This window comes from Oncorhynchus kisutch, linkage group LG15 (assembly GCF_002021735.2).
Source record: "Oncorhynchus kisutch isolate 150728-3 linkage group LG15, Okis_V2, whole genome shotgun sequence".
In the NCBI taxonomy this organism is placed as follows: Eukaryota; Metazoa; Chordata; class Actinopteri; order Salmoniformes; family Salmonidae; genus Oncorhynchus; species Oncorhynchus kisutch.
In genome coordinates this window covers 83,035,897-83,048,984 of record NC_034188.2, presented here as the reverse complement: position 1 = coordinate 83,048,984, position 13,088 = coordinate 83,035,897, and the positions used below count along the sequence as shown (strand labels likewise).

Sequence of the window (13,088 nt, the reverse complement as noted above, 5' to 3'; positions counted from 1 at the left end):
GGTACAGAGTCAATGTGGAGGCTATATACAGGGGGTACCGGTACCGAGTCAGTGTGGAGGCTATATACAGTGGGTACCGGTACAGAGTCAGTGTGGAGGCTATATACAGGGGGTACCGGTACCGAGTCAGTGTGGAGGCTATATACAGGGGGTACCGGTACCGAGTCAGTGTGGAGGCTATATACAGGGGGTACCGGTACCGAGTCAGTGTGGAGGCTATATACAGGGGGTACCGGTACAGAGTCAATGTGGAGGCTATATACAGGGGGTACCGGTACCGAGTCAGTGTGGAGGCTATATACAGGGGGTAAGGGTACCGAGTCAATGTGGAGGCTATATACAGGGGGTACCGGTACCGAGTCAGTGTGGAGGCTATATACAGGGGGTACCGGTACAGAGTCAATTGTGGAGGCTATATACAGGGGGGTACCGTTACCGAGTCAGTGTGGAGGCTATATACAGGGGGTACCGGTACCGAGTCAGTGTGGAGGCTATATACAGGGGGTACCGGTACAGAGTCAATGTGGAGGCTATATACAGGGGGTACGGTACGAGTCAGTGTGGAGGCTATATACAGGGGGTACCGGTACCGAGTCAGTGTGCAGGGGTACAGGTTAGAGGTCATTTGTACATGTAGGTAGGGGTGAAGTGACTATGAATAGATAATAATCAGCATGTAGCAGCAGTGTACAAAACAAATGGGGGTGGGGGTGTTGTCAATGTAAATAGTCCGGTGGCCATTTGATTAATTGTTCAGCAGTCTTATGGCTTGGGGGTAGAAGCTGTTAAGGAGCCTTTTGGTCCTAGACTTGGCATTCCGGTACCACTTGCCGTGCGGTAGCAGAGAAGACAGTCTATGACTTGGGTAAGGAGCCACACATGCAAAGCTATTTATTTGTTGTGTCCCTCCCCCAATTTGCACTTGGCTGGGGTAGAGCCACGGGAAAATACTGACATTTTTACAATGTACCGAAAACATGTGTTATAGTTTTGACACCGCCTAGTATATAGATCCTGGATGGCTGGAAGCTTGGCCCCAGTGATGTACTGGGCCGTACACACTACCTTCTGTAGCACCTTATGGTCAGGTGCCAAGGAGTTGCAATACCAGGCAATGATGCAACCAGTCAGGATGCTCTCAATGGTGCAGATGTCTAACTTTTGAGGATCTGATGACCTATGCTAAATAATTTCAGTCTCCTGAAGGGGAAAAGCTGTTGTCTTCACAACTGTCTTGGTGTGTTTAGACCATGTTAATTAGTTGAGACTCTCGACCCACTCCACTACAGCACCGTCAATGTGAATGGGGGAGTGTTCGGCCCTCCTTTTGTTGCAGTCCACGATCAGCTCCTTTGTCATAACTCATCTGTTAAACTTCAGGAAGAGAGAGAGATGAGAGAGAGGAGAGGAGAGAGGGATAACCTTGGACTGATCGGAAGAGGATGGGGGAAAAGTTTAAGCCTGAAACTCATTGCTCTAAGAACTCACACTCTCACAAAGGTACACACACACACACACACACACACACACACACACACACACACACACACACACACACACACACACACACACACACACACACACACACACACACACACACACACACACACACACATTTTGGAAGGGATCAGCGTTTTGGGTCTCAGTTTAAACAAATTAGCAACCAGTAAATAGGAATGTTGTTTAATTTCAAAGGGTAATTGTTAAATAATCTTATGCATTCAGAAAGCCACTTTGCTGTTCCCAGAAGGAATGGTTAGATGAGGTACGAGGACAGGCAAACACACACACACACAGCTGATGCAAAATTGCAACACAGCAGTGTTACTACAGTGAGGCGAGGGAGGGGAGAAGAGGAGCAGCCTGGGAGAGGAGATGGGAGGATATGAGAAGGGAGGAGAGGGGAGAGGAAGAGAGGGGTGGAGAAGAGTGGGGAGGAGAGAGGAGGAGAAAAGTGGGGAGGAGATTGAAGGAGAAGAGAGGGGTGGAGAAGAGAGGGGAGGAGAGAGGAGGAGAAAAGTGGGGAGGAGATTGAAGGAGAAGAGAGGGGAGGAGAGGGAAGAAAAAGAGAGGGGAGGAGAAGAGTGAGGAGGAGAAGAGTGAGTAGGAGAAGACAGGGGAGGGGAGAGCAGGGGGGAGAAGAGAGGGGAGCAAAGGAAGGAGAAGAGAGGGGAGGAGAGGAAGGAGAAGAGAGGGGAGTAGAAGAGAGGGGAGGAGAAGAAAGGGGTAGGAGTAGAAAGGGAAGGAGGAGAAAAGGGAGGGGAAGGGTGAGGATGAGAATTTCGGGGATGAGAAGAGCGGAGAGGAGAGGGAAGGAGAAGAGAGGAGAGGGGAGGAAAAAGAGAGGAAGAAGGAAGGAGAAGAGCGGGGATAAGAACAACAGGGAGGAGTGGAAAGGAGAAGAGAGGAGAGGAGCAGGGAGGAGAGAGAGGAGACAAGAGTGGAAGAAAGGGGAGGAGAACAGATGGGAGGAGTGGGGATGAGAAAAGGGGAAGAGAGGGCAGGGGAAGAGAAAATGAGTAGGAGAAAATAAAATATAAAAAAATATAAAAATGTGTGCATGTGGAGGGAGAAGCAGATAGGTATGGAATTGGGAGGCAGGGAGTAAAGTACAAGGTTTGTGTGTAGAGCAGTGTCGGTGGAGGCCATTTTTTATGAGCATGGCCTAATTTCTACTACAGAAAATTGGATGATTGAAATTACAAGAGTTAATGTACAGTAACTCCTGCACAATTAAAATGAAGTGCTATGTAAAACCAAAATTAATTTCAACTGAACTGCCACCAACTTGGAGTACTGAAATACATCATCCTGAAATGTTTATATTTCTGATCAAATGTTTTTTTTTTGTAATAATAATTGACAGCAAACATAAATACATACAACATTAGGTTACCCCCCCCCCCCCCCCCCCACCTCATTACAATCCCACCCCACATGAGGAACTAAGGGATGAAATGAAATAAATATACATGGTTCAATATAACAAAACAATCTCAAATCAAAGCAACACAAAGTGTTTCTGCACCAAGAATCCCTTGTTTCAAAGTGTCTTCTTTAGCTCTGTGAATGCGACAGGTAGACAGCTCCATATAAATGACATCCAAAAGGTGGAGGCTTCCATCGTACTGCTATAAAACATTTTCCAGCCGTTAGGCCAGCAAGAAGAATGTGCTTCTGACAGAGAGATAAATTAAGTACAGAGAAATCATTTAAAAGTGAAACAATAGGAGATGCAGGAATATTCTCTGACAACAGAAAAACAGTTCAAAGCTACTTCATCGCAAAATATACAGTTGAAGTTGGAAGTTTACATCCACTTAGGTTGGAGCCTTTCAAACTTGTTTTTAAACCCCTCCACAAATTTCTTGTTAACAAACTATAGTTTTGGCAAGTTGGGTCAGAAGTTTACATACACTAAATCGACTGTGCCTAATCAGCTTGGAAAATTCCAGAAAATTATGTCCTGGCTTTTAGAAGCTTCTGATAGGCTAATTGACATAATTTGAGTCAATTGGAGGTCTACCTGTGGATGTATTTCAAGGCCTACCTTCAAACTCAATGCCACAGAACCTCTTTGTTTGACATAATGGGAAAATCAAAAGAAATCAGCCAAGACCTCCAAAAGTTTGGTTCATCTTTGGGAGCAATTTCCAAACGCCTGAAGTTACCACGTTCATCTGTACAAACAATAGTAAACAAGTACAAACACCATGGGACCACGCAGCCATCATACCGCTCAGGAAGGAGATGCTTTCTGTCTCCTAGGGATAAAAGTACTGTGGTGCGAAAAGTGCAAATCAAACAGGTACAGGTACAACATTATCTTTACCCACAGAAAAATGATTCCTATATCGACATAACCTGAAAGGCTGCTCAGCAAGGAAGAAGCCACTGCTCCAAAACCACCATAAAAAATTCTGACTATGGTTTGCAACTGCACATGGGAATAAAAATGGTACTTTTTGGAGAAATGTCCTCTGGTCTGATGAAACAAAAATAGAACTGTTTGGCCATAATGACCATTGTTATGTTTGGAGGAAAAAGGGGGAGGCTTGCAAGCCAAAGACACCATCCAAACCATGAAGCACGGGGGTGGCAGCATCATGTTGTGGGGTGCTTTGCTGCAGGAGGGACTGGGGCACTTCACAAAATAGATGGCATCATGAAGATGGAAAATTATGTGGATATATTGAAGCAACATCTCAAGACATCAGTCAGGAAGTTAAAGCTTGGTGGCAAATGTGCCTTCCAAATGGACAATGACCTCAAGCATACTTCCAAAGTTATGGTAAAATGGCTTAAGGACAACAAAGCCAAGGTTTTGGAGTGGCCATCACAAAGTCCTGACCTCAATCCTATAGACGATTTGTGGGCAGAACTGAAAAAGCGTTTGCGAGCAAGGGAATGTGATGAATGAAATAAAAGCTGAAAGAAATCATTCTCCCGACTTTTATTCTGACATTTCACATTCTTTAAATAAAGTTGTGATCCTAACTGACCTAAGAATTTTATTATGATTAAATGTCAGGAATTGTGAAATATTGAATTGAAATGTATTTGACTACCGACTTCAATTGCACACTTTTTTATCGACTTCAATTGCTCACTTTTTTATCAGCAACCATCACTCCTGTGTCCAATGACACGTTGTGTTAGCTAATCCAAGTTCATTATTTTAAAGGGTTAATTGATCATTAGAAAACCATTTTGCAATTATATTAGCACAGCTGAAAACTTTTGTCCTGATTAAATAGACAACTCGGGTCATTCAGCTTGTGAACACATCTTACAAAAACAAGTAATAATGAAATCAATCTCTCATCCACTTGGAGCCATGAGAGATTGACATGCATGTCATTAAGTCAGAAGAAGCCTTGTGATGTCCTGTACTCAAACTCCTGGGTAGCACAGTGTTTTTGCTTGGGAAGCAAGATGTTTCTCACCATAGAGCTGCCTGTGATGACAGCTGCCGATGTTAAATGGGCGGTTCTCTCAGGCAGCCTCATGGTCTGATGAGGGTGGGAACTCCTAGGATCTGAACCCGAGGTAGAAGCCACTGACAGAACAGAGTAGATAGATGCAGGTACCTCCAGATCCGATCTTAAATGGGAAGCGCCCAAGGAAGAAGGTGATAGAACTTCTGCATCCAGGGCGGCAAAGCTGTTTCTGTTCTGTCAGGTCCGGGCTCAATATCTCAAAAGCGACCTCCATTTGTGACCGCCGAGCCAGCTAGGCTAACTGGGCTTCCATTTGAGACCGCCGAGCCAGCTAGGCTAACTGGGCTTCCATTTGAGACCGCCGAGCCAGCTAGGCTAACTGGGCTTCCATTTGTGACCGCCGAGCCAGCTAGGCTAACTGGGCTTCCATTTGAGACCGCCGAGCCAGCTAGGCTAACTGGGCTTCCATTTGAGACCGCCGAGCCAGCTAGGCTAACTGGGCTTCCGTGTCATTCCCTTCTGCGGAATCTGGAGGGATCCCGGGACGGACAGCAGCGCTCACAGCAACTAAGCTGTGAGCGCTGTACATAAAAACACTAAGTACATAAAAACAGTCAGCTTTACAAAAACAATAAACCCAGCTCATTCTGTGTTCAGCTTTTGGCATTCAACAGCGTTCAACAACAACCAACGTCTATCGACGGTTGTCGCAGAAACATTCTATTGAAATCAATACTTGCATAGTGGAGTCTTCTGTTAAACAATGAACCATAATCACAACTCATGATGTTGCTAACTTGCGTGAATCTGCAGGTAGCTAACCAACCAGGTTTGAATTTTATCTAGCCAATATTATTCTATAACTAGCCAAGCAAATGAGATACAAATATTAAGATGATACACATAATGTTAGCTAGCCAGCCAGCTAATGTTAGCTAGCTAACAGTACACTTTAACTTGAAATAAAAAACACTTTCTGTCAAAATTAGAAACATGTCATATCTGAATCATAATGTTGCTAGCTAGACTATCTTTCCAGTATACATCACAAATAGATGCGTCTCCTGTCTGATGCCATGGTTGCCCTTAGTTTGAAGATGTAATCAGGAAACAGGTGTTTTCTCCATCTCCTTAGCTATCATACTCGAATTCCACTGATTTCAATGCTCGGTCCTCCAGAAAGTGGAGAGCAACACTTATGCAGTTTTACTGAGCAATGCATTTTTTTTAAAGCTTTGTTAGATAAGATAACCTAGACATAATGATCATCTCAAATAGACAGAAGTGTGCTATATGGCAGACCAATCCAAACTCATCTCTCGGCATGTCCAGTCCACTTATCATCTCAGCCAATCATGGCTAGCGGGCAGGTTGCTCGCTTTTTCTGTGGATAAACCACCTAGTCTTGCAATTTAACAATTGTATTCTTATTTACAGATGTTATACAACTTTGTTATTAATAAAACTAAATTCAATTCCTTTCAATGATTGTTTGTTAATTTTGCTTCACAAAAAAATATGCATTTTATGAGGATAACCAAAGATATTGAGTGATAGTTAGTAAATGTAAAACAAAAATGTGGTTATGGGTAATTCAATGTTTTATGACTTTATGATTAATTGACACAATGTTGTATGCACGTTTAAAGAAATAAAATTATATTTATGTATTGGTATTAATTATGATGTGTAATATATCATGATGAGTGGATATCAACACCGTCAGTCAAATTTATCTTCAATGACCTGAGCACCAATTCCCACCATCACTATTCTTACTGACTCAAAGGCAAATGCAGCATTATTAGATGCTAGCACGTCTACCACCAGGTAGGCCGGTGGATTGAGCCCTGTGTTCAGGATATAGTTCATCAGTTGAGGTTGCAACACCGGGAATTAAGGAGTGTAGTGAATTTGGGGGTAATTTTCTACCAAGAATGAACATACTCGCCAATGCCGAGCCTGTATCGAATCCCAACACGGCTGCTGCATTTAGCCTTGAATCGTTTTTAATGCTTTCCTTTCTCTCTTGATTCTAGCCATCCCGTATCCGGGATTGTGAATACAGCCTCAAGCTCATTACCATAACGCAACGTTAACTATTCATGAAAATCGCAAATGAAATGAAATAAATCATTTGCTCTCAAGCTTAGCCTTTTGTTAACAACACTGTCATCTCAGATTTTCAAAATATGCTTTTGAACCATAGCTAAACAAGCATTTGTGTAAGAGTATTGATAGCCTAGCATAGCATTTAGCCTACCATTCAGCATGCAACATTTTCACAAAAACAAGAAAAGCATTCAAATAAAAGAATTTTGGAAATTTCCTCTATTTACCAAATCATGGGAGCAAACCACACACACAAGTCAGAGTTAGTTATAAAAGTCCATCTTTAATTATATAAGCTCTATAGCATTTTGACTTTCAACAGTTCAGTATCTCTAATGAAAAGATGAGAGTCCCCCCACAATGGCAAAATGGGATCCTTTATAGCAAAGATCACACATAGTCAGACAGCATAGACATAATTCATCGTTCAGCTTTGTCTCCTTTCCCAAACCCCAGAACCATAAACCAATCCTCCAAATCAACAGGCATATATCAAATTGTCATTTAGATACAACCCACTCTAAATACAAACTCCTGGATAAACTCACGGAGAGGAGAATGAGGCTATAGGTTAAGATAGAAACAACATTAGAGGGAGCATAGAATGATTCCAGACACTGCCACCCTCCTTTCCCCACTAGAAAAAGGTAGGGAGTGAAAGATATGTTTACACATGATGACACTTTGACCTCTCCCCTCTCAGCGGCCCATGCAACTTAGTCTTGACATAGAACAGATAACTGCAACCTCGCCACAGTAATATACAAAAATACCATTCTGATGAGAATTAACTTACACACATTTGATGAATATAAAACATCTTACATATGTTACCAACAAATTCTGAATCTTCCACGACATTAGCCTAGCATAGCATTAAGCCTGGCATTCAGCATGCAACATTTTCACAAAAACAAGATAAAATCAATTACCTTTGAAGAACTTCAGATGTTTTCAATGAGGAGATTCCTAGTTGGATAGCAAATGTTCAGTTTTTCCAAAAAGATTATTTGTGTAGGACAAATCGCTCCGTTTTGTTCATCACGTTTGGCTACGAAAAAAACCTGTATCCAAGAGTGTAATTCTCTCCGCAAGCTCATTAGCATAACGCAACGTTAACTATTCATGAAAATCGCAAATGAAATGAAATAAATATATTAGCTCTCAAGCATAGCCTTTTGTTAACAACACTGTCATCTCAGATTTTCAAAATATGCTTTTGAACCATAGCTAAACAAGCATTTGTGTAACAGTATTGATAGCCTAGCATAGCATTAAGCCTGGCATTCAGCATGCAACATTTTCACAAAAACAAGAAAAGCATTCAAATAAAATCATTTACCTTTGAAGAACTTCAGATGTTTTCAATGAGGAGACTCTCAGTTAGATAGCAAATGTTCAGTTTTTCCAAAAAGATTATTTGTGTAGGACAAATCGCTCCGTTTTGTTCATCACGTTTGGCTACGAAAAAAACCTGTATCCAGGAGTAAAATTCTCTCCGCAAGCTCATTAGCATAACGCAACATGAACTATTCATGAAAATCGCAAATGATTAGATTATTTGTGTAGACAAATCGCTCCGTTTTCTTCATCACGTTTGGGTAAGAAAAAAAACGCAAATTAAGTCATTACAACGCAAACTCTTTTCCAAATTAACTCCATAATATCGACAGAAACATGGCAAACGTTGTTTAGAATCAATCCTCAAGGTGTTTTTCACATATCTATCGATGATAAATCATTCGTGGCAGTTTAGTTTCTCTTCTGAAGAAATGGAACGCGCATGGACCTAGAGATTACGCAATCATTTCGACGCAGGACACCTGGTAAATGTAGTCTCTTATGGTCAATCTTCCAATGATATGCCTACAAATACGTCACAATGCTGCAGACACCTTGGGGAAACGGCAGAAAGTGCAGGCTCATTCCTGGCGCATTCACAGCCATATAAGGAGACATTGGAACACAGCGCCTTCAGAATCTGGGGCATTTCCTGTATAAAATGTCATCTTGGTTTCACCTGTAGCATTAGTTCTGGGGCACTCACAGATAACATCTTTGCAGTTTTGGAAACGTCAAGAGGTTTTTCTTTCCAAAGCTGTCAATTACATGCATGGTCGAGCATCTTTTCGTGACAAAATATCTTGTTTATAACGGGAACATTTTTTTATCCAAAAATTTAAAGAGCGCCCCCTATCTTGAAGAAGTTAACCAAACACAACTGATTGACTTAAACGCATTAAGAAGGAAAGAAATTCCACAAATTCATGTTTAACAAGGCACAGCTGTTAATTGAAATTCATTCCATGTGACTACCTCATGAAGCTGGTTAAGAGAATGCAAAGTTGTCTAGGCTACTTTCAAGGCTAATTTCTAGGCTACATTGAATAATCTAAAATCTATTTTGATTTGCTTCACACTTTTTGGTTACTACATGATTCCTTAAATGTAATTTCATATTTTTGATATATTCACTATTATTCTAGAATGTAGAAAATAGTCAAATTAAAGAAAAACCCTTGAATGAGTAGGTGTATCCAAACTTTTGACTGGTACTGTGTGTGTATATATACATACATATATATAATTCCACTTCAGCAGGACCATTTAATTCCCACAGAATGTTGTGTGATTAATGACCCAAATCCTGACATTAAACAGCTGGAGACAGGATGAGGACATTCCCACTTTTCTCTCTCTCTCTCTCTCTCTCTCTCTCTCTCTCTCTCTCTCTCTCTCTCTCTCTCTCTCTCTCTCTCTCTCTCTCTCTCTCTCTCTCTCTCTCTCTCTCTCTCTCTCTCTCTCTCTCTCTCTCTCTCTCTCTCTCTCTCTCTCTCTCTCTCTCTCTCTCTCTCTCTCTCTCTCTCTCTCTCTCTCTCTCTCTCTCTCTCTCTCTCTCTCTCTCTCTCTCTCTCTCTCTCTCTCTCTCTCTCTCTCTCTCTCTCTCTCTCTCTCTCTCTCTCTCTCTCTCTCTCTCTCTCTCCTCTCTCTCTCTCTCTCTCTCTCTCTCTCCTCTCTCTCTCTCTCTCTCTCTCTCTCTCTCTCTCTTTCTTTGCTTTGTTCTCAATAAAAAAAAGTGTGAAGCGGTTTTTTACAGTTCCCATGTGCCTGCATTGCTCAATACAACTTAAAGTTGTAACCAACAGCACCCCCAAATGAATAGTTAAATAAATAAATAGGCAAACAGGAGTCTCCCCATGACACCTCTAATATATTGAGAATAAATGGGACGTTTTCTACACTAGGCGTCTGATAAACCTCAATTTGGCAGTGGTGGAGATGACCGGACTGTGTGTGTGTGTGTATCTGCTTGGATGCATGGTGTGGGCAAATGGCCGGTTGGTGAGGTAGCGTCTGGATAACCGCCTTTGGCAGTTTGTGATTACCTCTCCGCTCCCCCCACTCTTTCCTCTTTACCTCTCCTCACATGCACACACACACTTACTCACAAATAGTAAACACACACTATTCTCCTACCTCACCCCAGCCTTTCCACGCGACACTCCCATGGTCTGATGCTGTCAGTGGTAGACCCAAGGGATTGCCCCCAGCCAGAAACCTCACTCCCCCAGTCACTAGCCTCTTTTACAGTCACTTTATCCTGTTATCAGCCTGAGGCTGCAGAGCCAGCAGATAGGAAACACCAAGGGAGGTTGTGCTGGGAATAGAACAATGGGGCTACAGATGCTCCTACCTGCTAGCAGAAGATACTGGAGAGAGCCAGAGCAGGAAAAAACCAAGAGGCTATACATTTGCAAAAGTGCTAAATGTATTATGTAGTTCAGCCTGTGGGGTAGGTCTACTATTAGCATCAGTCCTATGTGGGCAAGGCATCAGCTAGCTGGCTTTCACTTTGGGGATGTATACTACTGCTAACTTTTAACAATCATATGGCATTAGCAATAACAACTATAGGTCAGTGTATGTAATGTATGGGAGAGTGGGGAAAGTTGAGATAGGTTTTACATTCAGCATCACTTTGTCAAGGGAAATATAGTATTCCTTCTAACAAAGACGTCTACATATATTTTTGGTCTGAGAGTCCTTCATGGCCTGAGAGTCCTTTAGGTGCCTTTTGGCAAACTCCAAGCAGGCTGTCATGTGCCTTTTGCTGAGGAGTGGGCTTCCGTCTGGCCACTCTACCATAAAGGCATGATTGGTGGAGTTCTGCAGAGATGGTTGCCCTTCTGGAAGGTTCTCTCCACAGCGGAACTCTGGAGCTGTCAGAATGACCATTGGGTTTTTGTTCACCTCTGTGACCAAGGCCCTTCTCCCCGATTGCTCTAGGAAGAGTCTTGGTGGTTCCAAACACAGGCCACTGTGTTCTGGGGACCTTCGGTGCTGCAGACATTTTTTGTAACCCTTCCCCATATCGGTGCCTCGACTCAATCCTGTCTTGGAGCTCTACAGACAATTCCTTCGTCCCTCTACAGACAATTCCTTCGTCCGGGTTGGTTTTTCCTCTGACATACACTGTCAACTGTGGGATCTTAAATAGACAGGTGTGTGCCTTTCCAAATAATGTCTAATCGATTGAATTTACCACTGATGTAATCCAATAAAGTTTTAGAAACATCTCAAGGATGATCAATGCAAACTGGATGCACCTGATTATTTACAAATAATCTAAAAACCTGCTTTTCGCTTCCTCATTATGGGGTTTTGTATGTAGATTAATGAAGAAAAACATGTATTTCAAACATTTTAGTATAAGACTAACGTAACAACATGTGGAAAAAGTCAAGTGGTCTGAATACTTTCTGAATGCAGTGTGCACATTCTTTTCATATCCTTTGCTAGTTTATGAGTTATTAGCCTCGTTATAGATCAATTGTAGTCAGCAATATGGGAGTGATTGCTTTCTACAAGAACACAAATGTTTACAATTCTAGACATCTTTGCAAAGCAAGTCAGGTAAAAATATTTTTTGGGGTCTTAAAGAGGCATGGTTGCATTTTGAGACAGGCTTGAATAAGCTAAGTAGCCAATAAGCAGAGGGTAGCATCATTTGTCTGATTCTATGTAATAATGGAATGGGAAAAATAATGCATTTCATTATGTAAAGTAGTTTCTTGCATCAAATAACACAACAACATTTTCAGTCACATCCTTGTCTGAAGGACAAGTGGATAAACAGGTTAATGTCAATGTTTTTTTTCTTCCAAAAGTCTCATGGAATGTAGGCCTACATTGAACACCACACATTGGTTGCTACTAACAGCTATTTCCATCTTTTTGGGATTAATTTTCTCCATTATTTTTGTATGGTAGGCCACTCTGGTAGGCCTACATTATTATCAAATAGCCCCAGTAGCCTACTTGGCCACTGTTAAAACTGCAACTTAAATTGGATGCAGCCTCAGTGTTCACAGTAAACACACACTGGAAGTTGCACAAAACACTCAAGTTTTCTCTCAGCAGAACTGAAATGTTCGTCAGTGATTATTTTTTTTAGGGAACATTGGATTAAATAAATTAGACCTCAAATACAAAACAATTATTTGACTTGGTGAAAATCAGTTTTTTGGACCTAACTTTCGTAAAACTTTTTTCAACGTGGTTTCTCTTCCTTCGCAGACTCCATGAAATTATGACATCTTCCTAAATATTTGGTCAGATGATTAATGTTGTGTATGGTTTCCTAGAAACAAGGGTGGCTCTTACCCCTTTGGCTCCATGTACCACACTGTCACGTTCTGCCCTTCGTTGCTTTGTTATTGTCTTTGTTTTAGTATGGTCCGGGCGTGAGTTGGGGTGGGCAGTCTATGTTTGTTTTTCTATGTTGGTTTTTGAGTTCGGCCTAGTATGGTTCTCAATCAGAGGCAGCTGTCAATTGTTGTCCCTGATTGAGAATCATACTTAGGTAGCCTGGGTTTCAGTTTTGGGTTGTGGGTGTTTGTCTTCCATGTCAGTGTTTGTCGCCACACACGGGACTGTTTCGTTCATTTCACGTTTATTGTTTTGTATTTCGTAGTGTTCAGTTCATGTTTTGAAATAAACATTATGGACACTTCTCCTCCTCAGAAGAGGAGGACG

The 13,088-nt window shown here is 41.9% G+C and overlaps 1 pseudogene; it reads right to left on the bottom strand.

Moving 5' to 3' along the window:
- LOC109880075 (acetylcholinesterase-like) overlaps window positions 1–13,088 on the bottom strand; it is an 83,864-nt pseudogene that overhangs the window by 32,699 nt on the left and 38,077 nt on the right.